General features: G+C 47.4%; 1 protein-coding gene across 2 annotated transcripts in view; it reads right to left on the reverse strand.

Moving 5' to 3' along the window:
- Nucleotides 1–26631, reverse strand: part of zfhx3 (zinc finger homeobox 3) — a 351767-nt gene that overhangs the window by 182702 nt on the left and 142434 nt on the right. For both annotated transcript variants that reach the window (XM_034287022.1, XM_020053680.3), the window contains one exon: nt 8828–8893. The gene's annotated coding sequence lies outside the window, so the exon portion shown is untranslated. The remainder of the gene's footprint in view (nt 1–8827; nt 8894–26631) is intronic.

Consider the following 26631-nt stretch of genomic DNA (forward strand, 5'->3'; position numbering starts at 1 on the left):
AGTTTGTTCATGTGTCCCGTTTTATGAAACCCTCCTCAAACAGCCCCCCTCCACCCCAGTCACTAATTGGCTCAATTAGGAGACAATATGTCTGTTGTCTAATCCAAAATGGAATCGATTTAGAAAAGAAACCATTTCACCTCAGATTAAGCTCTCCTCTGTCTGTGCTGTGGTATGCTGACCTTTCTGTCTTGTGCTGCTGGGTGTGGCCAGATGACGCTCTGGGCTAATTAGTGGTCTTGACGTCAGAGGGCCTATCTGTGTGACTCCCAGTACCTCTGTCTGGAGTTGGCCCGCTACGTACATCACACGCTGGCTTATTCATCCTCATTCAGGCTCCGTGATCCTGTTCCCTCTCGCCGTCTCTCCCCCTGTGACCTTGTAGCTCCAAACACACCGGCTGGTTGTGAGGGCTAGCTAGTGGCACGGTCGGAGCAGCCAGCTGAGAGATGCCTCTATACCTCAGTGTGTTGAGTCACACCCCCTGGAGGTGAGGAGAGAGGATGAGGCCCTCAGCCCTGAGCTCCAGACACCCAGGGGAATGTGACAGACAGAGGATGCTAGGCGTGGAGGACAACCGGTCTATTTTCTAAAGGCTTGTTTGGCTGCCAAGGGAATGTGCTCCAGCCTGACCCTGGGCCACTCATCCAATCAGCTTGCTATCTTCTGAAAGAGCCTCCATAATGGTGACATTTTTCCACCTCGTCAATAAAGTGGCGAAGGCCACCCTCAACCCGCTACTTGACCATTTAACTTGTTCCTGAAAGGCCCTTTCTTTGTGCCTGCCTCTGTGTCTGCTGGAAATCAATAACAGTGAAGCGGGGAATGAGGCCGAACCAGAGGCTGTATCACTGCTGTTCTCCGCTGCCACACAAAGAGGCCAAACGGGCAGGAAAAGACGGCTGCTTCATCCGCCATTGAGTTGGCTACAGGCTGCCGTTCACAAGTGGACTAGCCCATTGACAAGGCCACGGACCATCATATGCGGACTAGCCCATTGACAAGGCTACGGACCTTCACACAAGGACTAGTCCATTGACAAGGCCATGGACCATCACACAAGGACTAGCCCATTGACAAGGCCATGGACCTTCACACGAGGACTAGCCTATTGACAAGGCCATGGACCTTCACATGAGGACTAGCCCATTGACAAGGCCAAGAACCTTCACACGAGGACTAGCCCATTGACAAGGCCACGGACCCTCACACACTCACAGGGACGGTGGCACAGCTGTGCAGCACTCATATTTATAGGTAGTGTTAACACAGACACACACAAAGAGAGACAAACGTGGACCCATTTTCTGACTACAGACAAATATACCACTCAGAGGCAGAGGTCAACGCATGGGCTGTTAAGATGGTACGGCCCATTTTGGCATCATGGCTAAATAAATATTGGGGATATGTCGATTGTTCATCGTAATAATTAAGGCCAAAAAAAACATGAACAAATACATCCATTATTTAAGATTGCCGCATATTGGCTGCTTGAAAATGAGCGAATTGACTTTCAAAATGTGTAGCATACCTTCCGAAATGCGCTGTGGCTTGATGAAGACACTTAAATGTTGCCAAGGCGGGGATAAGTGGCCAAGATGGAGACGTGAGCATGAAGCGGTGAATGCATTACTTCAGGCTACAAGTGGACTCCTAATGACAGTCGCTGAACGCCGCCACACTTTCAGCTTTTTTTTGTAAAAGGTTTCTCTTCCCATTCATCAAATGATGGGTTGGATGCTAGAATTATTTTAGGAGCGTAGCCTGCAAAACGGGTGGAGGAAGCCGACAAGCCAGTGTTTGACTCTCTAAATTTGAGCTATAGTTATACAGGACATCTGCTAACCTGTTACTGTTCTGTCCGTCAAAAACATCACCACTGTTTGCGTTTATGCCACACTAGAAATGAACACCTGATAGTGGTTTGACCATTAAGCCTAGATTATACACTACTAAATGCAAAGGAATCCTATGTATTCTACTGCATTATAATGCCGGTGTAGAAAATGTATGCCCGTGCAACAGGGTGGGGTCCAGTAGTTCTTTCCCCCTGAATGAATCATCAAGTAAAACTATCTTCCTATCCATCCAGACAAAGCCCATGCACAGAAACAAACAGGGATTTACATTAGCGGATGGAACCAGTCAGCTTAGTCTCTAATGATCATTGCCTGCCATGATCCATTTAGCAGCTGCATTCACACATCATCACGTCTGCAGTGATTGACATAATGGCGGCAGAGTGAGAACAAAATGTCTCCCAATAAGGGGGGGGGGGGGTTGAGCAAGATAGGTTGCATCTACGCTCCTGCCGAAATGAGCTCAGTGCTTTGTTTGGTTACGCTGCCTGAGCTGAAATTGATTTGTGTGTGAAGCGGCGTACACCCTGAGCCCTGCACACTGATGAAACACATAACACACTCTCTGACAGAGGGAGAGCAAGGGAGGGAGGGAGGGACCAAACAAAGAAGAGGAATGTCAAAACGAAATGAAAAGGAGAAAGTCAGCCACTGGTAAGGTAGAGAGGAGGAAGCCGAGAGATAGAGGGAGGGAGGGAGGAGTGCCATGGCAGTAGGATAGTGTTCACCGCAGGGCTACAACAGACCATCTGCCAGCGATCTGTTGACCTGTGTCCCAGCCCTCAGAGCAGACATGCCTACCACAGGGAACAGTTCATTACATCTGAAGACATCTTCCACTAATGAATGGGATGTGGTTGGCCTTGTATGTGTTACAATAATTACTATGTTCCTCTCATCAGCTGTGTGTGTGTGTGTGTGTGTGTTTGAAACAGAGAAAGACTGTGTGTGTGAGTGTGTGAGTGTGAAACGGAGATATAAAGACTGTGTGTGTGAAACAGAGAATGAGAGAGTGGGTGTGGGAAACAGAGAAAGGGAGTAAGCGTGCATGTGTGTGTGAGAGACAGAGAGGTGTGTGTTCGTCCCGGTCCTAAGGAACAGAGCAGACCTCGGGGTCAGCGCTGTGGAGGAGGCCTCAGGCTGGCCGGGGACAACCAGCCTGCCGCAGTTCATTACAACACGACATTAATTAGCCTCTCAGAATCACCACTCCCACACTGTCCTCCGCAACAAGTCCGTTTGGAGCAGCCTCAGACGGCGTGGTTTGGGCTGGTGTCACGGAGAGAGGGGGCAGCCTCAGACGGCGTGGTTTGGGCTGGTGTCACGGAGAGAGGGGGCAGCCTCAGACGGCATGGTTTGGGCTGGTGTCACGGAGAGAGGGGGCAGCCTCAGACGGCGTGGTTTGGGCTGGTGTCAGGGAGAGAGGGGGCAGCCTCAGACGGCGTGGTTTGGGCTGGTGTCACGGAGAGAGGGGGCAGCCTCAGACGGCGTGGTTTGGGCTGGTGTCACGGAGAGAGGGGGCAGCCTCAGACGGCGTGGTTTGGGCTGGTGTCACGGAGAGAGGGGGCAGCCTCAGACGGCGTGGTTTGGGCTGGTGTCAGGGAGAGAGGGGGCAGCCTCAGACGGCGTGGTTTGGGCTGGTGTCACGGAGAGAGGGGGCAGCCTCAGACGGCGTGGTTTGTGCTGGTGTCAGGGAGAGAGGGGGCAGCCTCAGACGGCGTGGTTTGGGCTGGTGTCACGGAGAGAGGGGGCAGCCTCAGACGGCGTGGTTTGTGCTGGTGTCAGGGAGGGAGGGGGCAGCCTCAGACGGCGTGCCCCGGTGTGTGGAGGTTGAATCTGTGTCAGGCAGGCCAATGGGGCTGACAGCTGGAGGTAGTTAAAGTTACAGCAAACTACCACTAACCTCCATGTTGAGTTTTCCCCCTCTGACCCAGTGACCCAGAGGAAGGCCACAGACCATTGTCTATTTATGTAAGGAAGCACGAGGGGGTGTGGCATACAATCTCATATCCCTGGGCATCTACCCGTTTTTTGAAATCACAGAGAATGTAGCAACAAATTATAAATAGCATTCAATAATTAATAAATAACAAACAATTCAGTTACACAAAATAGTTTGATTATTATTTTTCCTGGGAAACACGCTAATGAGGCTTAGAGACTTAATCTGAGTTGGCGATGTGGGTGTTTGAGTCCCATGGCCCCCCTGTAGTTTCCCTAGCTCCTGTCCAGTCCAGGGTACACAGACGACGGCTGATGGCACTCCTCCCCGCGCTCCTCCACAGAACCACTGACTGTGCTCCCTCTGAGACACCGTGGTGTGAGTCAGGGAGGCTCCGGGAAGGCCTTCACGCAGCGCTCCCCGGTCCCTCACGGCTGTATGACAAGGACACAAAGATCCACACAGACGGTGGGCGTTCGCCTGTCTATCCGTGGTTCCTCTCCGGTTGGCACACACTGGGCTGACGGAGCAGGGAGGCTGGAGGTCATGACGCGGGCACGGGGACGTGGGAGCCTCTCTCTGCTGCGCGAGGCAGGACAGAGGGGAAGAAATGATACAGCGAAGGATCGTTAAGAGACTGGCATTGCCTGCAGCCTTCTAATTTATGCAAATGAAGCTCTGAGCCCATGGGAGGGGAGGGTGCGTGTGTGTGTGTGTGTGTGAGGCGGGGGGTGTTTGGCTGGCAGCCAGCATCTGGCAGTGAAAAAGTCGAACGGCGGCGCGGCGCTACACAGGAACGTTTTGCTGTGTGAGCTGGGGAGCGGCGTGACGCACTGGGAATGATGACACAGGAAAACGGAGCCCCGTCCACGCCAGCCTTCTCCCTGGCAAGGCGGGCAGACAGGCGACCAATCAGGGGCATGCTGGCTCTACCCTGGCTGAACGGCCTGCCCTCCCCCACCCCTTACCCCCCAAGACGCGTGGCTGTCCCTCCGCTCCTCCCTGCCTCTCCACAGCAGCCCAGGATGATTCTCTAAACATTTTGCCAGCGGATCAATAGCTGTATTGATCAACCATTGTGAGAGTGATCCGTCTAAAACCCAGAGCAGCCTTGAGCTCAGAGATGGGAGGAGCGAGAGAAATAGGCTGCGGAGAGGATGAAGAAAGGGAGAGAGAAAGAGAGAGAGGGTGAGAGAGAGAGGGAGGCTGCAGCAACAGAGAGTGGAGGAAGAGGTGGAGAGAGACCAGGGATCTCAGAGAGAGAGGCGGACAGAGAGCTGAAGGTAGGGAGGCATGTTTCGGACGGCGCGTTAGGCGAGCAGAAGAAGCCATTGGGAAACGTGGTGAAATGCCTTTTAATGGCTTTCTCGTTAAGGTGTGGGGGGGGCAACTAACGAGTCTGTCTGTGTGGGGTAAGTGGCTGCTGGGATTCCCACACATGGGTGGTTGTACTGGTTTGGCCTGGCGCGTGTGTGTGAAACGTGCTGCGTGTGTGTCTGCCTGAGTGTGTACGCAGGTGTACGTGCGCGTGTGTCCATGTACATGCATACGCTTGTCTGCGTGCTTGCTGAGGCTGCAGGGGTGTTGGGTGTGCAGGTGAGTTGTGTCAGCCTCGCCGAGGGAAAGCAATTATACGGCTTTATTTATCGCTGATTGCTTTTTAATTTTAATTGGCATTTTTTTTTCTCCATAGCAGAAGAATGCACAGGAATGAGAAGCACCAGTAAACAGAATTGCAAATGTCTACGCAATTTACCCCGATGACAACTTGGGTCAGAGGAGGCCTTGAAAATAAAACAGTCAACAGTGCCAACCAGAATGGATCATGCTGGAGCTAAAGGGAATTCTTCGATGAGGTAAAAAAAAGCTAAACTGGAGGCTGGTGGCCAAGGAATTGCTTCTTTAGGACACGGGGCTGGTGTTTACAGGAAGCCTCCCCAATGGCTGTGTCAGCTAGTGGCTTCTGGAACACTGACTAGGAAAAAAGTGGACATCTTTGGAATGACAGGCTTTGGACTGGTCATGGAACCTAAACGTCTCACTGGGGTGGATACGGTTCGTATGGAATAATGGGCAAAACTGGAGGATAGTGACTGGGCTAGGATTCTACTCTTTTGAAATATTTTGTGTTTTTTTGGAAATACATTTGTTTTTGTGGACAGTAGGGAAGCTAAACCAAAATATGTCCAGTTTGAGGCATTTTTATTTTATTTTATGAGGGTTCTGTTGTGAAATGGCAACACAGTGGATGTATAAGCCTATGCTGGAGGGCCAAACACAGTGGAGGGCCGAACACACAGAGGAGGCCAAGCGTGTGAACCACAGGGCTCGGACTTGGGGGAAATTCCATCATTATTGATTGATTATACTTTTTTTCTCCTTATGCATTGGAGTGGAAGTTTGGTACTAATTCAGAGTAGTATTGCGAACAGTTAACGCTGACCTAAAAACCTGGTCTAAAACATGTGCGGAACTAACACAGCGGTGGATATTACATGCAGTCTAAAGGTTGCCTTCCTGTGTTCCAGAAGGATCCTGGGAAAATACTTAACATTGTGGGCTTCAGGAGCCAGAACAGTCCTGGATACTTGATCTATGGTAGCAAATAGCCAAACTAAAACAAAAAGACATCCTGTAACTGTACATAGCACGTACATCATCAGTCAGAACCTGAGAACAACAGACGAAGAGGTCTGCCTGCTATTGACACTGTGAGGCTAATGGGTTGTTAACATCTCAAGGGCCTTTTGTCAGTGATATATCTATAGGTGAAGATCTCCAGCAGCACTACAGCTTAGAGGGAACACTGAAGTAGGCACTCCATGAAGACCATAGCCTGTTTCCTCAAAGTAGTAGGTGTTGTGGAACAATAAAAAAAAGAAACATCCATGGCAAGACAAATTAATAGAACGAAACTTACTGAATTAATTTGTCAGCAAATTGCATCACGGACCGAGTGGATCTATGTACTTTGCTTTTATCTTATGGGGGACATGCTGGCTGTTAGCTAGGTGGGAATAATGAAGAACATAATAATAAAATATATAATAATATATTATGTATAATAGTATATAATAGTTAATAAAATAATTTAATAGTAATACAATGATAGGACTAAATAGTGCTGATTGTGATCTGTTATTAGATTATCTTCATGGCCTCTGTTACGTCGTAATCTACATACATTTGTACACATTTTTACTGATTCATGTAATGTTGAATTTGCACAAAGAGAGATTCTATTTCTGTTTTCCTGAGCTTTCTCACTGTATATATAAAGGTCTGAAAATCTACAGTGTTTCAAGTCAATGGCACCATCTTAAATCTGTCTGGCTTTTGTTGTTGCATTTATATCAAATGCTAATCTATAGGGTATATATCAAATCTAAATTACTATTCAATTAACAGGTCAGTCAGCCCTATCTAATCAACCAATTAGGCTGTTTTGATGGAACAAAAGGCAACAAAACGCAGAGCCCCCCTGGGAAAGAAACGTGGACAAGAGTGACAGTGTAAAAGAGGAAAAGAGATCCTCTCTGAGAAGCTGAAGAATGAATGTGGGTAAGGGTGAAAGAAAGAGAGGGAGAGGCAACAGCAGACAGAGAGAGAGAGGACAGAGGATGGGGAGAGAGAGAGAGGAAGAGAGAGAGATTTATAGAGGTAATGAGATGGGGGAGAGAGGGAGAAAGAGAGAAAGATGGAGAGAGAGAGAGAGAGAGAGGGTGAGACAGAATGAGAGAGAAAAAAGGGAGCTAGTGCAAGAGAGAGATGGAGAGAGAAAGTTAGGGACAGAAAGAGGGAGAGTAAGGACCAGGGATACAGAAAGGCAGAGAGAGGGAGAAACATCTACAAGAACAGAGGCCAGGTCAGGGCCACGTCTGCATTAATGTTGAAGGCATGGAAATTAGTGATTAAGCCAAACAGAAAAGTATGTGTGTGTTTTGGGGTTGGTGAGAGGGTCGATATCAGAGCCTCCAGCAGAGTGTGTGAAGGTGAGAGCTGGATCATGTCAGTGATACCCTGGAGCAAGTGTCTTTCCTTGTTTCACAAGACACACACACATATTTACAAACAGACACACACAGACAAAAACACCCCTTATTTCCAGCTTTATCTCTCTCTCAGATCTCCCTGTTCTTGCAGGAGGACCAAATGCCCAGTGGACCCATCCCAACCACTGGTCTGTGCCCTTGTTTACTGAAACTAAGAAATAAAAACACTTTCTCCTCAGAAAGTATCCGAGGTCAGGTCAGAGACTTTAACTTAACCTCACTCCAACAGCCATAAATAAACAGTTGTTGTTTTTATACCACAATAGTTTTATTTAGATGAACAAGACTCGATGCCAGATGTGTGTGGAAGATACATTTTCTATAGTGTAAACAGGTAAACATTGCAATTATTGAACGTCACCCTCCGTGGTAATGTGGCAGACTTTTCTGACCAATACTCCCGGGGGATTCTAACGTCTAACGACGACGCCTTGCTATTGGAGCGGAATGAGTGGTGACATGGGAAGTCTGCTTCGGTAAGTCCTTCCAGCTCCGTAAACCGAGTAAGAAAAAGAAAATGTCTTACAATGGCACCAAAACAATGCTACTACCACCACTGACAGCACTGGATGAGGAGCCATGTTTGTTAACAGCAGTGTAAATGAGTTCATACCCCTCCTAGGTCAGTAGTCTGGCCAATGTGTGTGGAGGTGTTGCGTGCAGTTATGCTACTATCAATCAACATTTTTATTTGCATATTATTTTAATGTTATTCACATGACATTCATGACAACTGATTGGCTAAGGAGTCTCCTTGTGCTGAGAGAGAGTTGGAAGGAACAGCCAGAGTTTCATTGACACGTGTGTTTGAGTGTTTGGAGGGAGCTATACATTATTAAGTTCATACACTTTAAAAAACATTTATATAAACAACCTTGGAGCAGTAGGATGTTGTTCCTGTGCAGGAAGTGTCTATTGTCAGTCCTCTGTGGTGACAAATGTGTAAAGAGTTGAAGAGGTGTTGCACATACCATTAGGAGGCAGGAGCTCAGACTGTTCAAACGCCTCCCTCCTCACACAGCCAGACTGAACCTAAGCTACACACACACACACACACACACACACACACACACAGGGAGAAAGAGAGAGAGATGGAGAGTGTGAGTGCTCAGTACGTTCACTTCATGAGTCGTCCTCCGTCAGAGGCAGGCCGACAGCAGGGGGCCAGGAAGTCAGCTGAAGGCAGAGAGTGACGCTCCAGGATACAGCCTGTGGAGGAATACAGCCTGGCCCTTTGTTCTCCTCTACCTACACTAGTTATCTTCCATGGCCTCCATTTCCTCCTTCGGCCCTAGCCCTCCCCAGCAGAACGATCTCTGACAGGGAGATCCAGATACTGGCCAGGGGGAAGCAAGGACCTGGAGAAAGGAGAGGATAGGGGGGAGGAGAGGAGGGGAGAGGAGTACTATTATTGGACCAGTAAACGCCAGAGCAACCCCATCTAATTGTACCATTACTAATTCATGTTTATTAATGCAGTGATGTATAATGTTGCATGGTGACAGATTGTGGCTTTACTGTGGTGTCGGTGTGTGTGTGTGTGTGTGTGTGCGTGCGTGCGTGCGAGGGGGGCATTATGTAGATGAGGTTGTGTAGTGACAGTGCCATGTTGTGTGTGTCACTCCACGGAGATGATTCCAGGGCGGCTTGTACGTGGGGGTCGGGGGGAAGAGGGGGTTGAGTGATGATCGGTGCTGGTGTGATTTCCTGGCCCTGTGCCAAGCCCCAGTTCCCCCGGCCCCTGAGCCCCCGGGCACCAGTACACACACCACAGTTATTGTTTTCCTTGCCACACAATTAGCAGCGCTGCCAATTTGTTTTGTCCTGCTCTAATGCGTGGTAATCAGCTCCGGGCCCCGACAAGGCCCGCCCACCGCCACATCTCCTTGTATGTCAGCCAGTAGCAGTGACTCAGCAACAGAGACCAAGGGAATGTGAAGAGGGGAGGAGGAAGGAGAGATGGAGAGAGGAGGAAGGTGAGAAGAGGAGGAGAAAGATAAGCAATGGGAGGAGGGAGTAAGGAAAGAAAGTCCAGAACTAGCAGGACGCTGTGGACGCTGTGGATCAGCACTTTCAACAGATCTTCAGGGGCCTGTTGGCTGAATGGTGTGAGTCTACTGAGAGGAAAGGGCAAACCTAGACCAGTTACACTGTTACAGAATGCTTTGTGGAAAAACCCCCCAGACACACGTCGCCGTGGCAGCTCGGTTTGTCATACGGCCCACGGGGCTACGCTGGACGTCACATGACCAGAGCGACCACCTCAGAGGGCAGCCGCCTCATCAAGCACAGGCTACATCTACCAGCCGCACTGCTCTATAGGAAATGGTGTTCAGCTGGTCACAGGGAAGTTCACTCGCTTTTAAATGGCAACTACCTCCAGGAGGGATGGCGACAAATAAGAAGTAAAAAAAATATGTTTTTTAGGGGTAGCAATAAACAAACTAGAGAATATGTTCATGTTTCCTTCTCTCTGAACAGGGTCCCAACCTCAGCTGTAAGCCTCTATGAAATGTTCATAATATTACACATCATATGAAGGTGTGAGTAATGTTTCTAATATTAAAACAGGCTGCTGAATTGAGGAGAATCAACACAAGGTGCGTAGCAGCTTAGGCTATTTACCCAGACAAGCAGAAAGAGCACCAGAGGAGAAATAACCACTTGATATTCCATTTCGGAAGGGAGCGGATTTAAAAAGTAGATGGGGTGATGTGACGGAACATCACAAAGCCTATATGTGAGCAAATGAAGGTCAAAGGCAAGTTCAAACCCATGTGTATATCTCATACATATTCATAAATGAGGCCCATCAATCTTTGCTGGCTGCAGGCCCCAATAATAAAAACAGCATGCATAAAATCACAAGACATACAAGCACCTTTGATCACAAAGAGAATGTGCTGATGTCGGGGATCCCAGAGGCTTTTTAGGGCTGAGATCATTACTGAACAGTAGCAACGTTACGCAACGGCGCCCTAAAACGGTTGCGCAGTTCACAGAGGCCTTACCACAGATGACATATCAACTTCCATTTTACAATCAGGGGGTGGGGGCGGGGCAGAGAGATGCACAGAGCCAATCCGGTCCACCCCAAGCTGACCCCTGACCTTTGTCATCTCAATATGACTACCATTATCTTGCTGAAAATTAGAAGAGTCCCGCTATTGTTCGTTTCCGTCAGGGGTCAGAGGTTATTTAAAGATAAATGCCCCTGTGTTGATGGTACATGCTGCAATCAGCCAACCCCCACCCACCCACCCACGCCCAGTTGAAAGCAAAGCTACAGTGTGGTTAGGAGTGTGTAAGTGTGCAGGTGTGTTTGTTTGTACATATGGGTTGATGTGTTTGTCTAGTGGATATGGTCTGGTAATAGGTCTGACTGTGTCTGGAGTGTGTAGTCTCTAACAATCCATCGGTCTGTCACTACAGTATCACACAAAAGTGAGTATACCCCTCACATTTTAGCAAATATTTGATTATACCTTTCCATGTGACAACACTGAAGAAATTACACTTTGCTACAATGTAAAGTAGTGAGTGTACAGCTTGTATAACAGTGTACATTTGCTGTGCCCTCAAAATAACTCAACACACAGCCATTAATGTCTAAACCGCTGACAACAAAAGTGAGTACACCCCTAAGTGAAAATGTCCAAATTGGGCCCAATTAGCCATTTTCCCTCCTCTGTGTCATGTGACTTGTTAGTGTTACAAGGTCTCAGGTGTAAATGGGGAGCAGGTGTGTTAAATCTGGTGTTATCGGTCAGACACTCCCTCATATTGGTCACTGGACATTCAACATGGCACCTCATGGCAAAGAACTCTCTAAGGATCTGAAAAAAAGAATTGCTGCTCTACATAAAGATGGCCTAGGCTATAATAAGATTGCCAAGACCCTGAAACTGAGCTGCACCACAGTGGCAAAGTTCATACAGCGGTTTAACAGGATTGCACTCAGAACAGGCCTTGCCATGGTCAACCAAAGAAGTTAAGTGCATGTGCTCAGCGTCACATCCAGAGGTTGTCTTTGGGAAATAGACGTATGAGTGCTGCCAGCATTGCTACAGAGGTTGAAGGGGTGGGGGGTCTGCCTGTCAGTGCTCAGATCATACGCTGCACACTGCATCAAATTGGTCTGCATCGTCCCAGAAGGAAGCCTCTTCTAAAGATGATGCACAAGAAAGCGTGCAAACAGTTTGCTGAAGACAAGCAGACTAAGGACATGGATTACTGGAACCATGTCCTGTGGTCGGATGAGACCAAGATAAACGTGTTTGGTTCAGATGGTGTCAAGTGTGTGTGGCGGCAACCAGGTGAGGAGTACAAAGACAAGTGTGTTTTGCCTACAGTCAAGCATGGTGGTGGGAGTGTCATGGTCTGGGGCTGCATGAGTGCTGCTGGCACTGGGAAGCTACAGTTCATTGAGGGTACCATCAATGCCAACATGTACTGTGACATACTGAAGCAGAGCATGATCCCCTCCCTTCGGAGACTGGGCCACAGGGCAGTATTCCAACATGATAACGACCCCAAACACCTCCAAGACGACCAATGCCTAGCAAAGAAGCTGAGGGTAAAGGTGATGGACTGGCCAAGCATGTCTCCAGACCCAAAACCATCGGGCATCTATGGGGCATCCTCAAACGGAAGGTGGAGGAGCGCAAGGTCTCTAACATCCACCAGCTCTGTGATGTCATCATGGAGGAGTGGAAGAGGACTCCAGTGGCAACCTGTGATGCTCTGGTGAACTCCATGCCCAAGAGGGTTAAGGCAGTGCTGGAAAATAATGGTGGTTACACAACATATTGACACTTTTGGCCCAATCGGGACATTTTCACTTAGGGGTGTACTCACTTTTTGTTGCCAGCGGTTTAGACATGGCTGTGTGTTGTGTTATTTTGAGGGGACAGCAAATTTACACTGTTATACAAGCTGTACACTCACTACTTTACATTGTAGCAAAGTGTCATTTCTTCAGTGTTGTCACATGAAAAGATATAATCCAATACTGACAAAAATGTGAGGGGTGTACTCACTTTTGTGAGATACTGTATATGAATGCCCCTATAGTGACATTTTTTCTTCCTCATTTTCATTCAATTATGAGTAGCTTGAATGTTCTCAATGTTACGCACTATCTTCAACAAAGGAAAAAATGTAATTATAATTCCTTGCTCTTCCATGGTCTCCATAGGCAACGTGGGCTACGCTGTCTTTCCTGAGGGAGCGAGAGAGGGAGGGAGAAGGAGAGGACGAAGAGTGGAAGAAGGAGAAGCAAAAAGTCCTCATGGTAACATTGCTGTGATGTGAATGAGGTCAATGGAGGCTGGGATGACATGACTCTACAGGAGAGTATCCTGAACTTTCCACACAGAAACACCCACAACCAGACTGGATCATGCACTCACAAACACACACAAACAGGCCTGGATCACGTACTCACAAACACACACAAAAAGACCTGGATCACGTACTCACAAACACACACAAATAGACCTGGATCACGTACTCACAAACACACACAAACAGACCTGGATCACGTACTCACAAACACACACAAACAGACCTGGATCACGCACTCACAAACGCACACAAACAGACCTGGATTATGCAATCAGGATCACGCACTCACAAACACACACACACACAGACTGGATCACGTACTCACAAACACACACAAACAGACCTAGATCACGTACTCACAAACACACACAAATAGACCTGGATCACATACTCACAAACAGACCTGGATCATGTACTCACAAACACACACAAACAGACCTGGATCATGCAATCAGTATCACGCACTCACAAACACACACACACAGACTGGATCATGTACTCACAAACACACACAAACAGACCTGGATCACACACTCACAAAGGCACACAAACAGACCTGGATCATGCAATCACAAACAAACAGACTGGATCACACACTCACAAACACACACACACAGACCTGGACGATGCACACAAAAACACACACGACCCATCAATTATCTTAAATCATTTCATATCCCCCTCCTCTACGTCTCCCAGCTAAAGTCTATCTACATTGAAAATGTAACGTCCATAACAAAGTCTCCTATACAGATTTTCACCCACAGAGTCCCAAAATCAGAGCCTCTATGTCAGAGGGAGGTACTCCTGACTATGGAAATCTGATTGTTCTGCAAGAACACGCAAATTATTGGGTTGTTCTGAATATAACGACATTAAATCACCAGTTCACATCCAAAATAAAGTCAACAACACAATGTACTTCTTAAGTATATTAATCTTATGATAGCATTTTCTTACGCCAAAAATATATGTCCAAAATGATCCATGATGATGTGTGTGTACAGCGAGCGACAGGCACATGGTCCACGGCTACCTTAAACATTATATTTCCATGATTGGTTCATTCTTTCCATTTCCTGCCCATTGTGCAAGTGCAAACGCCATTGTCTGCGTTGTGGCTCTGTTCAGGACTCTGCTGGGCCCTCAGAAAGGCTGTCCCCTGGGAGCGCTGCATCTTTTATTAATCAGAGCCGCAGCTCCAGAGCCCCGCCACAGCCCTGCTTATCTAATTTAACAGTCCCGCCGCCTCAGAGGGAGCTGGGCTGAGAGTGGGGGAGAGGGGTGCCTCTTTCAGACCCCCTGTACTGTGGTGGAACTGGGGGGGGGGTCTAGGGGGAACGGGGGAGAGAGGGAGGGAGGGACGACCTATCAGACACCAAGTCACCAAGCTTTCGGACTGAATCACAATACGGCAAATTACCTTCTGCTGACAAGAAAAAATGAGCATGGCTCCATATGAGAGAGAGAGGGGGGACGACGGGATTGTCTGGAAGAGGTGACACATTGATTGCTTAGTATGTGCATCCTGGAGGCTGGGGTTCACACTCGTCTTCCTATATATATGTAGAAGAGGCACAGCAGCACAGAGCACTGTAGAGAGGGGGTTGAGGAATTGAAATGCCATGTTAGATTGGGGACTGCTCCTCAACCCGGGCTACTCAGTACAGCACGACCCGGGACAACACAACTCAGTACAGCACGACCCGGGACAACACAACTCAGTACAGCACGACCCGGGACTACACAACTCAGTACAGCACGGCCCGGGACAACACAACTCAGTACAGCACGACCCGGGACAACACAACTCAGTACAGCACGGCCCGGGACAACACAACTCAGTACAGCACAACCCGGGACAACACAACTCAGTACAGCACGACCCGGGACTACACAACTCAGTACAGCACGGCCCAGGAATACACAACTCAGTACAGGACGTCTCAGCTCAGCTCAGTGCCAGGTCTTTAGATTTGTCCTGGGAAAAGAGCCACGCTGAGGCTCCACACCGGTGCATTCCCACATGGCCAAAGGAGCACACTAACACGGTCCCATATGACTCTAATGGCTAATGCCGCCTCCCAACGGAAAAGATACACAGTGCTTTACAGCTGAATGAGCCCTGGCACACATCCAGCATGTATGTCCCCACATAGATATATTAGATCTGAAATGCTCGTGAAGAGCCTGCAATTGTCACAGATAAATGAGACACTTTAGTGTAGAGCTGGTGTTCAGTCACAGACATATAAGAGTATCTATTAACTGGCCGGTGTTCAGTCACAGACAAATAAGAGTATCTGTTAAATGGCTGGTGTTCAGTCATAGATATATAAGAGTCTCTATTAACTGGCCGGTGTTCAGCCACAGACATATAAGAGTATCTATTAACTGGCCGGTGTTCAGTCACAGACATATAAGAGTATCTATTAACTGGCCGGTGTTCAGTCACAGACATATAAGAGTCTCTATTAACTGGCCGGTGTTCAGCCACAGACATATAAGAGTATCTATTAACTGGCCGGTGTTCAGTCACAGACATATAAGAGTATCTATTAACTGGCTGGTGTTCAGTCACAGACATATAAGAGTATCTATTAACTGGCTGGTGTTCAGTCACAGATATATAAGAGTATCTATTAACTGGCTGGTGTTCAGTCACAGACATATAAGAGTATCTATTAACTGGCCGGTGTTCAGTCACAGACATATAAGAGTCTCTATTAACTGGCCGGTGTTCAGCCACAGACATATAAGAGTATCTATTAACTGGCCGGTGTTCAGTCACAGACATATAAGAGTATCTATTAAATGGCTGGTGTTCAGTCACAGACATAAGAGTATCTATTAACTGGCCGGTGTAGAGTCACAGACATATAAGAGTCTCTATTAACTGGCTGGTGTTCAGTCACAGACATATAAGAGTCTCTATTAACTGGCCGGTGTTCAGTCACAGACATATAAGAGTATCTATTAACTGGCCGGTGTTCAGTCACAGACATATAAGAGTATCTATTAACTGGCTGGTGTTCAGTCACAGACATATAAGAGTATCTATTAAATGGCTGGTGTTCAGTCACAGACATAAGAGTATCTATTAACTGGCCGGTGTTCAGTCACAGACATATAAGAGTATCTATTAACTGGCTGGTGTTCAGTCACAGACATATAAGAACCTCTGCTGAAGTGCCGGTGTTCAGTCACAGACATATAAGAGTATCTATTAAATGGCTGGTGTTCAGTCACAGACATAAGAGTATCTATTAACTGGCCGGTGTTCAGTCACAGACATATAAGAGTATCTATTAACTGGCCGGTGTTCAGTCACAGACATATAAGAGTCTCTATTAACTGGCCGGTGTTCAGTCACAGACATATAAGAGTCTCTATTAACTGGCTGGTGTTCAGTCACAGACACACAACAGTCTCTATTGAAGAGCCGGTGTAGAGTCACATGACACGACCTGGCCTGTACGTTTTCTTTTATAGGCTCCGTCTGGTCCCCCGTGTTTGTCCCCCACCTCCCCGCCCTCCTCCCCCTTCTCTCTCATCTGTGTCATGGCTCAGATGAATCAGTGTCAGCGGTGTTGAGAGCACTTACTGTCAACCCCAGCGCCCCGGGCCATGCCACTGATGGACACAAACTATAAAATATCAGGCCCCTGGGGAGGCATTGCTCAACCACCGGCCAGCGCCCCGGGACTGGCACTGCTCTCGGTGCGTGTGTGTGTCAGAGATGATGCGTTTGTGTGTTTTGACCATGTTAGCATGGCCTTGTGTGTGGAGCCTGTCTACCGTACAGCATGAGACTGGGAATGGCTGGCGCTGTTTATCAAGCTAAATATCAGCCAGTCTTGTCACTGGATATCGCTCCTGGGTTGTAAGGCCTCCTATTTTATAGCTTCTCTGGAGTGAGAATGGAAGAGAGGGGAGACCCTGCTCCACAGAACCAGGAGACGTCTCCTCCTCCTATAGCCCTGTTCCACATCTCATCAGACCATGCTAGACTCTGGCTGAATCATTAGGCTGTAAATGAGCAGCAGAAGGCCGGATGGCTGTGCTGTGGATGTCAATCACAGCGTCTGAGAATGCGTGTCATTTCTGGTGATAACAGGTGTGGAAACAACCCTGGATGCTGGCCTGCTTGCTGGCGAGGGGGCACAGAGGAGGCTGCTGGGAGGATGGGAGTGGTTGGGGCTGAAGGGACACAGAGGAGGCTGCTGGGAGGATGGGAGTGGTTGGGGGTGAGGGGACACAGAGGAGGCTGCTGCGAGGATGGGAGTGGTTGGGGGTGAGGGGACACAGAGGAGGCTGCTGGGAGGATGGGAGTGGTTGGGGGTGAGGGGACACAGAGGAGGCTGCTGGGAGGATGAGAGAGGTTGGGGGTGAGGGGGCACTGAGGAGGCTGCTGGGAGGATGGGAGTGGTTGGGGGTGAGGGGACACAGAGGAGGCTGCTGGGAGGATGAGAGAGGTTGGGGGTGAGGGGGCACTGAGGAGGCTGCTGGGAGGATGGGAGAGGTTGGGGGTGAGGGAACACAGAGGAGGCTGCTGCGAGGATGGGAGAGGTTGGGGTGAGGGGACACTGAGGATGCTGCTGGGAGGATGGGAGTAGTTGGGGGTGAGGGGACACTGAGGATGCTGCTGGGAGGATGGGAGTGGTTGTGGGTGAGGGGACACAGAGGAGGCTGGTGGGAGGATGGGAGTGGTTGGGGGTGAGATAGGAGTAACTTTAAATCCCCAGTCTGTATGGGTGACTGGGCCACTATCCCTCCTTTCAGATCTGCAAGGTCAAGAACCATGTCTCTCTGTCTTTGAAGGGGAGTGTAGATGAGTGTGTATGTGTGTGTGTGTTTTATTTAGAGGACAGCACAAACAAAAACACACACATACACACAACTCAGTCACACATTTTGCTTGCCACACCTCCTGAGGAGAAATCACCTATAGACACATTCACCCCCTTGGCTAGCTAACTCAGCTTGCCAAAACCCCAAATATTGACTATTCATTTGCGGTGTCTGCTTTAGCTGTCTGTCGCGGCTTGACTCATCTTATCAAGGCACATTAGCAAGGCTCCTCCGAGTTCCAAGGACAAGGGAATAGGGACGAGAGGAGGATAGGAGGGGTAGCTCAGTGTAGACAGGCCCGGGAGGAGGGGTAAGGAGGAGAGGGGAGGGGTAGTTCAGTGTAGACAGGCCAGGGAGGAGGGGGTGGGGGGGAGGGGTAGCTTAGAATAGAGGAGGACATAGGGTCTAACAGTGCCATGCTAATTGTAGCTGTTTACTTTCTCAAGCGGATTGAGAGTCTTTTGGAGTCTTGAGTGGATTGGAAGAGCAGCCGGGTTGTAAATGGACAGAATCAAATTCAGGTCACTGATTACAATTTGTCATTTTATTTGTCTTTGTGATGAGCTTGGGTGAAGCGCTCGCTCATGTAAACACAGTGTGTCCAGTGGAACAGACGTCATCTGAATTGTCTTTTATCCCTGTGCAGATGAGGGACCAGGCTACTTTGGAGGGTCTGGAATGATCCCTCAATTAGAATAAGCTTGGCAGCCCAGGTCACAGCAAATAGTACAATACATTATCTAAAAAATCTTAATAAATACAAGCATCCAATACTGAACATCCTTACAGTTTGGCCTGTTAGTTTAAACAAATAATGTTTTCTTCAATTGTGACTAACAACAAAAATCCTTTTATTGCAACGTAGCTAAAATTATCTACCCATGCATAAGCAAGACTAACAGAGTCTGTGTTTATGTCTTAGGCTGTTCACATTGAAGGACAATTCTATTGCATTGACAGACATTGGTGGTTGTGACGCAAGATCCACAAGTACCCTTATGTGCTACTTATATTTGTTGTTACTGACCCAGATGAAAGTTGAGGGAACATTAACTGAGTGCTTCCCATCACTGGTTTCTAAACCTCAATGGCAACCACTTCTACAGTGCTCTTACAGAAACACTGATTAGTCATGAATGTCTTTGGTCACCAATACAACAAAAACAATAGCGTCCTATTGTCCTGAATGGAGAATATGTACCCGTGTGTTCAGGTCAGTCTCAACAACTCCTTAAACGTTAACTTCAAATCTCAATAACCTTAGTCATACCGAAGAACTGTGCGTTTGACAGAGCTCAGAGAAGCCGAGGTAAGATGGCGGGGGTTGCCTAAGCAACAGCTTGTGCCTTACAAGGAAATAGCTAGTGGGATACTCAGTACGCGATATCCATGGTTTGGTTTGTGACGTTTGACGAATGCTTGTTGCTTCTGACCGAAGCCGACCCCCGTGTTCTTGAAAGGGGAGCAGAGGCTTGTCCCTGTTGGAAGGAGCAGGGGACTGAGTGATGAGGAAGTGGAAGCCCTCGCTGTGACCCCTCCGCCGGTAACCCGACCCCTGCCACGGTCCCCCGTCTCCCAGGGTGTGTGTCTGCCGGGCCTGCCTGGGTGCCATGAATGTCATCTATAATTCCTGATGAGCGTAATGCTCCCTCCACTTCATGATTATGTGATATTCCTCACCTCGGCCCAGCTGATGAGGCCACGGGAGCCGCTGTCTTAATGAGGTGCCTCCGAGTTCAGGATGGGGAGGAGGACAAGGGGGGAGGGACGGGACAGAGGGAGGGAGCGAGAGAGAGAGGGTGAGAGGTTGGGCTGGTGGAGGCAAATTACAAAACACCAAATCAGGAGAAGAGTGAAAAGCGGGTTGCGTTGTTAAGCTGCTAATGGTGTGTTCGCGGCGACACTGCGGCTGCGAAATGTGCAAACATCATGTATCTTAAAGGCTTTGGGTGAGGAAGAGACCACAGGCCATGATGAACAAGCCACAGGCCATGATGAACACTCCAACCACAGAGCCAGGCCCCAGTAACGAAGGCCGACCAGCCATTCTAGCGACGCCCAGAGACAGAGCCCCACCAGTCCTCCATAAAAGCATAATCAGGGACCAGGACTATAACCCAACGGTTCTGAGTATGTTCAGTACACAGGTCCCCTGACTGCCATTCCATCTCCACTGGTGTACGGCTGTGCAGACAGTCATCCTCTGGATTATGTGAATAAGTAAATAACAACATTTCCCCAGTCGTTTAATCTCTGAACAGGGCAATTAGTAAGACTGTAGATTTTTTTTTTTTCTGTCCGTATTATTGTTATTGAAATGTCAGGCTCTTATTTAGCTATGGGATGAATAATAAATATGCTGTAATTACTGTCCTCAGTTAGATGGCGAGCTGGATGTTTCAACGGGGGAGAGAGGAACCCTTTCTTTCTACCCCTTTCTCTCCTTCCTTCTCTCTCTCTCTTTAATTGGATCTTGTAATTAGTTTCTCTGATGGATCTGGGAGGTCGGAGGCGTCCTCTGCAGCGTTCATTAGTGTCCATGGAGGAAGGGGGCGTCTCTTCAAAAGCTGTTTCTGTCTCCTCAGCCCTGCCCTGGGCATTCCACAGACCAACACACTGTGTCCTAACACGCCGACGGACGGAGAGAGAAGACCGCATGCTCACTTCCTGCCTATAATGTTTCAACTTCCTGCTGTTATATATTTTTGTCAGTGACTAAACGGCAGCTAGCTAAACAAGAACATGGAGGAGAAAGCTAAATGAGACTGCCGGACTGACAGATGTGAAGATAAACTGAAGTGTGGTGTTTGAAGTTGACTGCATGCTATTCTTACTCTGAGGTAACGGGTAGCACCGTGATCCGGTAAAGTGAGTACTGGTATCTAAAACCCAGCTGGAGAGATCAATCTGCTAAAGAGGCTGACTGAGATATGTGTCAGTGATCTGAGCTGGTCATTCCCGTTCTAATTACACACAGCAGAGCAGGTTTTACACAGTCTGTTTAAACAGACACACATATTATGTCCAGACGCACACAGCCTCCCCTCCTGTCCCCCAATCCCCCCACCCCCTCCCCACCCCCATTCCCTCTCTCCACTGGCCAGGCTACACTAGACATCTCTCCCTAATCAGCAGCCTTGCCTCGCACAGACTGGTTGCCATAGTAATATGCGGGCTGGTCGACATGGCAACCGCTCTGAGGTCCACTATTAAAATGATGAGAGAGAGAAAGGGAGGGAAGGAGACTGTCCAAGATGGCGGGGTGGGGGGAAGAAATATGTCAGAGCAAGAAAGGAGAAACAGCAGAGAGAAATGAATATGAGGAGAGAGGAGGGGGGGCAGACAGGGGAAAGAGGAAGGAGAGAAACCATCTCTGGATCTGTATGCTACCTACGGCATTGAATCCAGGGCTCTTGACATAATGTGTCGCAACAATGTCATTAACCTAATGTATGACGTCATTTACTTTATGGCTTACACGCGTACATTTATACGCATGAAAAATGCATGTGCAGCTCCTCCTAATCCAGAAAAAAGGATTGTAAACTAATATTGCGTTTTAAGAGCTACTTAGATTATTATTGCCAATATATTTCAGACGTACCTGAAATAGGAAAGTGTATGAAGAAATTAATATTTATAAAGTGGAGGGCGTTTTATGTACTGCAGGGTCATTATGATTATCAGCAGTGGCACTTGAAAATGTTTTGTAAAGAAGGACAAAGGGGTTGTCATTTGTAGTCATGTTAACTCTCCTAAGGGACAAAGGCAAGGAGCAGTCTCAGTGCTTTACAACAGCCCAGTCTGACAACAATAAAATAACTAGCCTTTCAGTAGCTTCCTGGTTTCTAACACGCTAAACCCTCTTCGTACCTGTATGCATATGTATTACACACTAACTGTTTCTTCTTCTGGAGTTATCAGACTAAGGTGCCGTGTGGAAAACGCTGCTGTCATGTCACACTGCTAGTGGATACGCCCTGCAGGCTGGTTCACGGCCCCAAACCCAGCTCTGTCAATGTCTGAGACATACTGCACTTTGTCTGAACTGGGGGGGATACACCCGGGCACACATCTAGACTGCTATCAGTCTCTCTCCCTCTGTCTGTCTCTCTGTCCCCGTCTCGCTCTCTGTCTCCCTGTCTCCCTGTCTCCCCCTCTGTTTCTCTCTCTTTCCCTCCTTACACTGTCTTTCTGGCTACTTTCACTCTCCTCACCTCTATCCTGTGGTCTCATACTTCCTCTCTCTCATACAATCTCTCTTCTCTTTGATGAAATCTATCTGTCTGTCTTTCTCTGTGTGTCTGAGTCGCTAACGAAGGAAATGTCATTCCAAGAGGCTGCCACCGCCGTAGCCAAACCCAATGACATTTTTTCTAGTTTTTTTTTTCCTCTTTCTTTTGTGCATGAAATTCCTTTATGAATTGGAGCCCTCTCTCTCCCCCTGGAGCTCCTTATGAAAGATAGCTCATTGATGTCCATATTGTGCCATGAGTCCAGGCTTCACTAGCACACCATTCACAGGCAATTAAAGTGAGCTTAAACAGAGTAAGAAAGTGCGTCATCCTCTTAATGCAATTAAGGAAGTGTGCACACAGACGCAGGAGAACACACACATACACACGTGCACACACACACACAAACACACACTGAGTGTACTGAGGAAAGGCTAGCGGAAAAGGTTAATTTGTTAGGCAACACATGTCCCTGGCCTCACCCTTCATCACATCAGCAGGCCAAAACAAGAGAGGGATTCATCACAGTGAGAAACACTCACCATCATCATCAGAGGTTAGTGCCGCTCAAAAAACACCTTCTCTGGCCTGGCCGCCTTTCACAGCAGCTGACCACTGGCTCAGAGACAGATAGGGCTGCACAATATATCGTTTCAGCATCGAAATTGCGATGTACGCATCTGCAATATTCACATCGCAGAACGTGCGATTTAGTAAGGTAAACATATATCAGTCTACAATATATCTTTTTTTCAAATGGAAAACTAGCATTATATCTGTCTCATATAACATAATGTATTCTGATTCATGGGTTATTGGATACACAGTTAATTATAATAAAAATAATTATTATTTTAAACACGTGGTTGACATGCAGGCTCTGCTTGCGCGTGACGAAATGATGAGCGAGGAACAGGCAAAAAAGGCTGAAATTGAGAATTTGTTTGCAAAAAGAAATGCATGGTCAATTATCTGGAAATATTTTGGCTACAGACAGGATGATGTTGACCAAAAACAGGTACTTTGTCGCGAGTGCCTTGCAATTGTTGCCACAACACAAGGCAACACGACCAATTTGTTTGATCATTTTGATCAGGGTACAAAGCATCTCAATGCCGTCCAAAGCAAAAACACCATACAAGAAAGGTTCCAAACGGCAGAGAAAAATCACAGATTCAATAACATTTCACGTCACCAAAGATATGGTACCAATTAACACGGTTTCCAAAGAGGGTTTTAAAAACACGACCCGTTTGCTCGACAAGCGGTATGTAAGGCCATCACACAACAATTTTTCTCAAGATGCCATCCCAGAGTTGTACGAGAAATGCAAGACACAAGCTGAAACAGAGCTGTCACAAGTGGAATATTATACAGCAACAACGGACTTGTGGTCCAGCCGGACAACGGAGTCCTACATAAGTCTGACCGTACACTTTATTAATGAGGACTTCCACCTGAAAAGTCGCTGTTTGCCAACTGCATTATTCCCAGAGGATCATACAAGTGAGAACATCGCAACAGGGATGAGAGAAGCTTTAGCTGATTGGGGCCTAGATGAGAGTCGTCAAGTCTGTATAACAACAGACAATGCCGCGAACATGGTGAAGGCTGCATCTGAACAAGTGGACCAGATTGCAGTGCTTTGGTCACAGACTGCATCTTGCATTTGGTAAGATATTCCCAATTGCACATTCTATTTTACTACTGTTGCTATTGCTATACTATTACTGTTACATATTATTACCTAGCAACCTGTTCTGAAATACAAAAATGTTCATAAGTTTCATAGATTCTTATTGTAGAGGATGGGGCTGGGGAAGAATGAAGGATACAGACTGCCAGGCTGATAGCCAAAGCTCTTTCTGAAGACATCCTCTGTTTTTTCATATCGCAATATATATCGCAGAAAAACAAAACATCGCAATGTCAATTATTTCCAATATCGTGCAACCCTAGCGACAGGGCTATGATGTGACAGATTATTTGACGGTGAGACAAGCAGTCCAATTCTTCAGCCCAAGTCTCACAGATCCACAAACACAAGCACTGGCTGATCAATTAAAATCAACACATGCCTCATTAAAACAGCCGGCTGCTCGTCACTTAGGCCAATTTAAGATGTGAATGGCTGCTAGCTCAGGGGCCATTTTGCCTCTGTAGATGGATGCCTTATTATTTATGGCTAGAAGGACTTTGCTCCATTCCGCCCACTCTCCTGTGGTGGTGATGGGGGAAAGTTTATTTGGGTGTTGCGGCAAAGGCGTCCCACATCCCCACACACCAGACAACTGGGAAACTGCTTAGAGAACCTCAACATTTTCATTTTCCCCACCTTTTACATTTTATCAAGATACTGTCTCCTACCGCCTCCTTCTACCTCCTACTACTGCCTCCTAGAGTCTCCTACCAACTTCTTCTATTGCCTTTTATTGCTGCGTCCATCTATGTCTTTCTGCCTCTTACTCCCAGGGCTAGGTCAGGGGAATTGGTAGGTGTCAGTAGGTCTGCTTATACCATGGCACATACAAACACATGTTCCTTGAGTGGTGGTATGTGTTATTGGACACAGAGACCAAGTAATTAGTATTGATCTGGCCATTATGCTACATTACTCACCAATTGGATTTTTCTAAGTTTCAAGTGAAGTTCATTGACTGGGAAGTGGCAGGACCTAAACTGAGAGATCTATCACCACACCTAGATAAAACACAGTCATGGCTCTACGGACACAGATGGACACACAACAGAAGGAAACAGACAGACAAAATGAATGGCAATACGATGCTTGTCACTGAGACTAACATAGATTTTCCTTAAAGTGTCCAATCAATCAAATCAATAAAGGAACAAATAACATAGAGAGTGGAACATTAAATTGATTAAGGCAAAATCCAAAATGTGTTCCGAATAAAGGAGGAGCCCAGTAATGTGTAGCTTGACTGGTTAGAAGCACTTGGCTTCTAACAGAAACCGGCCGTTACTTTAAATACAGTGGAAAAACAGGAATAAAGTCAGCCTCTAGAACAATTTAACAGGAAACAGTATACAACTTCTGCATTTAACACAGACAAACACCAGTCTCACCAACGTGCACTAAGTAACATGGACAGGACTGGTCAGTATGGTACTATAACTCAATGAGGAAGGATACAGTAACATGGACAGGACTGGTCAGTATGGTACTGTAACTCAGGGAGGAGGGATAAAGTTACATGGACAGGACTGGTCAGTATGGTACTATAACTCAGTGAGGAGGGATACAGTAACATGGACAGGACTGGTCAGTATGGTACTATAACTCAGTGAGGAGGGATACAGTTACATGGACAGGACTGGTCAGTATGGTACTGTAACTCAGGGAGGAGGGATACAGTTACATGGACAGGACTGGTCAGTATGGTACTGTAACTCAGTGAGGAGGGATACAGTTACATGGACAGGACTGGTCAGTATGGTACTATAACTCAGTGAGGAGGGATACAGTTACATGGACAGGACTGGTCAGTATGGTACTATAACTCAGTGAGGAGGGATACAGTAACATGGACAGGACTGGTCAGTATGGTACTGTAACTCAGTGAGGAGGGATACAGTTACATGGACAGGACTGGTCAGTATGGTACTATAACTCAGTGAGGAGGGATACAGTTACATGGACAGGACTGGTCAGTATGGTACTATAACTCAGTGAGGAGGGATACAGTAACATGGACAGGACTGGTCAGTATGGTACTATAACTCAGTGAGGAGGGATACAGTTACATGGACAGGACTGGTCAGTATGGTACTATAACTCAATGAGGAAGGATACAGTAACATGGACAGGACTGGTCAGTATGGTACTGTAACTCAGTGAGGAGGGATACAGTTACATGGACAGGACTGGTCAGTATGGTACTATAACTCAGTGAGGAGGGATACAGTTACATGGACAGGACTGGTCAGTATGGTACTATAACTCAGTGAGGAGGGATACAGTAACATGGACAGGACTGGTCAGTATGGTACTATAACTCAGTGAGGAGGGATACAGTAACATGGACAGGACTGGTCAGTATGGTACTATAACTCAGTGAGGAGGGATACAGTAACATGGACAGGACTGGTCAGTATGGTACTGTAACTCAGTGAGGAGGGATACAGTTACATGGACAGGACTGGTCAGTATGGTACTGTAACTCAGTGAGGAGGGATACAGTAACATGGACAGGACTGGTCAGTATGGTACTATAACTCAGTGAGGAGGGATACAGTAACATGGACAGGACTGGTCAGTATGGTACTATAACTCAGTGAGGAGGGATACAGTAACATGGACAGGACTGGTCAGTATGGTACTA

This window comes from Esox lucius, chromosome 2, assembly GCF_011004845.1.
Source record: "Esox lucius isolate fEsoLuc1 chromosome 2, fEsoLuc1.pri, whole genome shotgun sequence".
NCBI classification, from domain to species: Eukaryota; Metazoa; Chordata; class Actinopteri; order Esociformes; family Esocidae; genus Esox; species Esox lucius.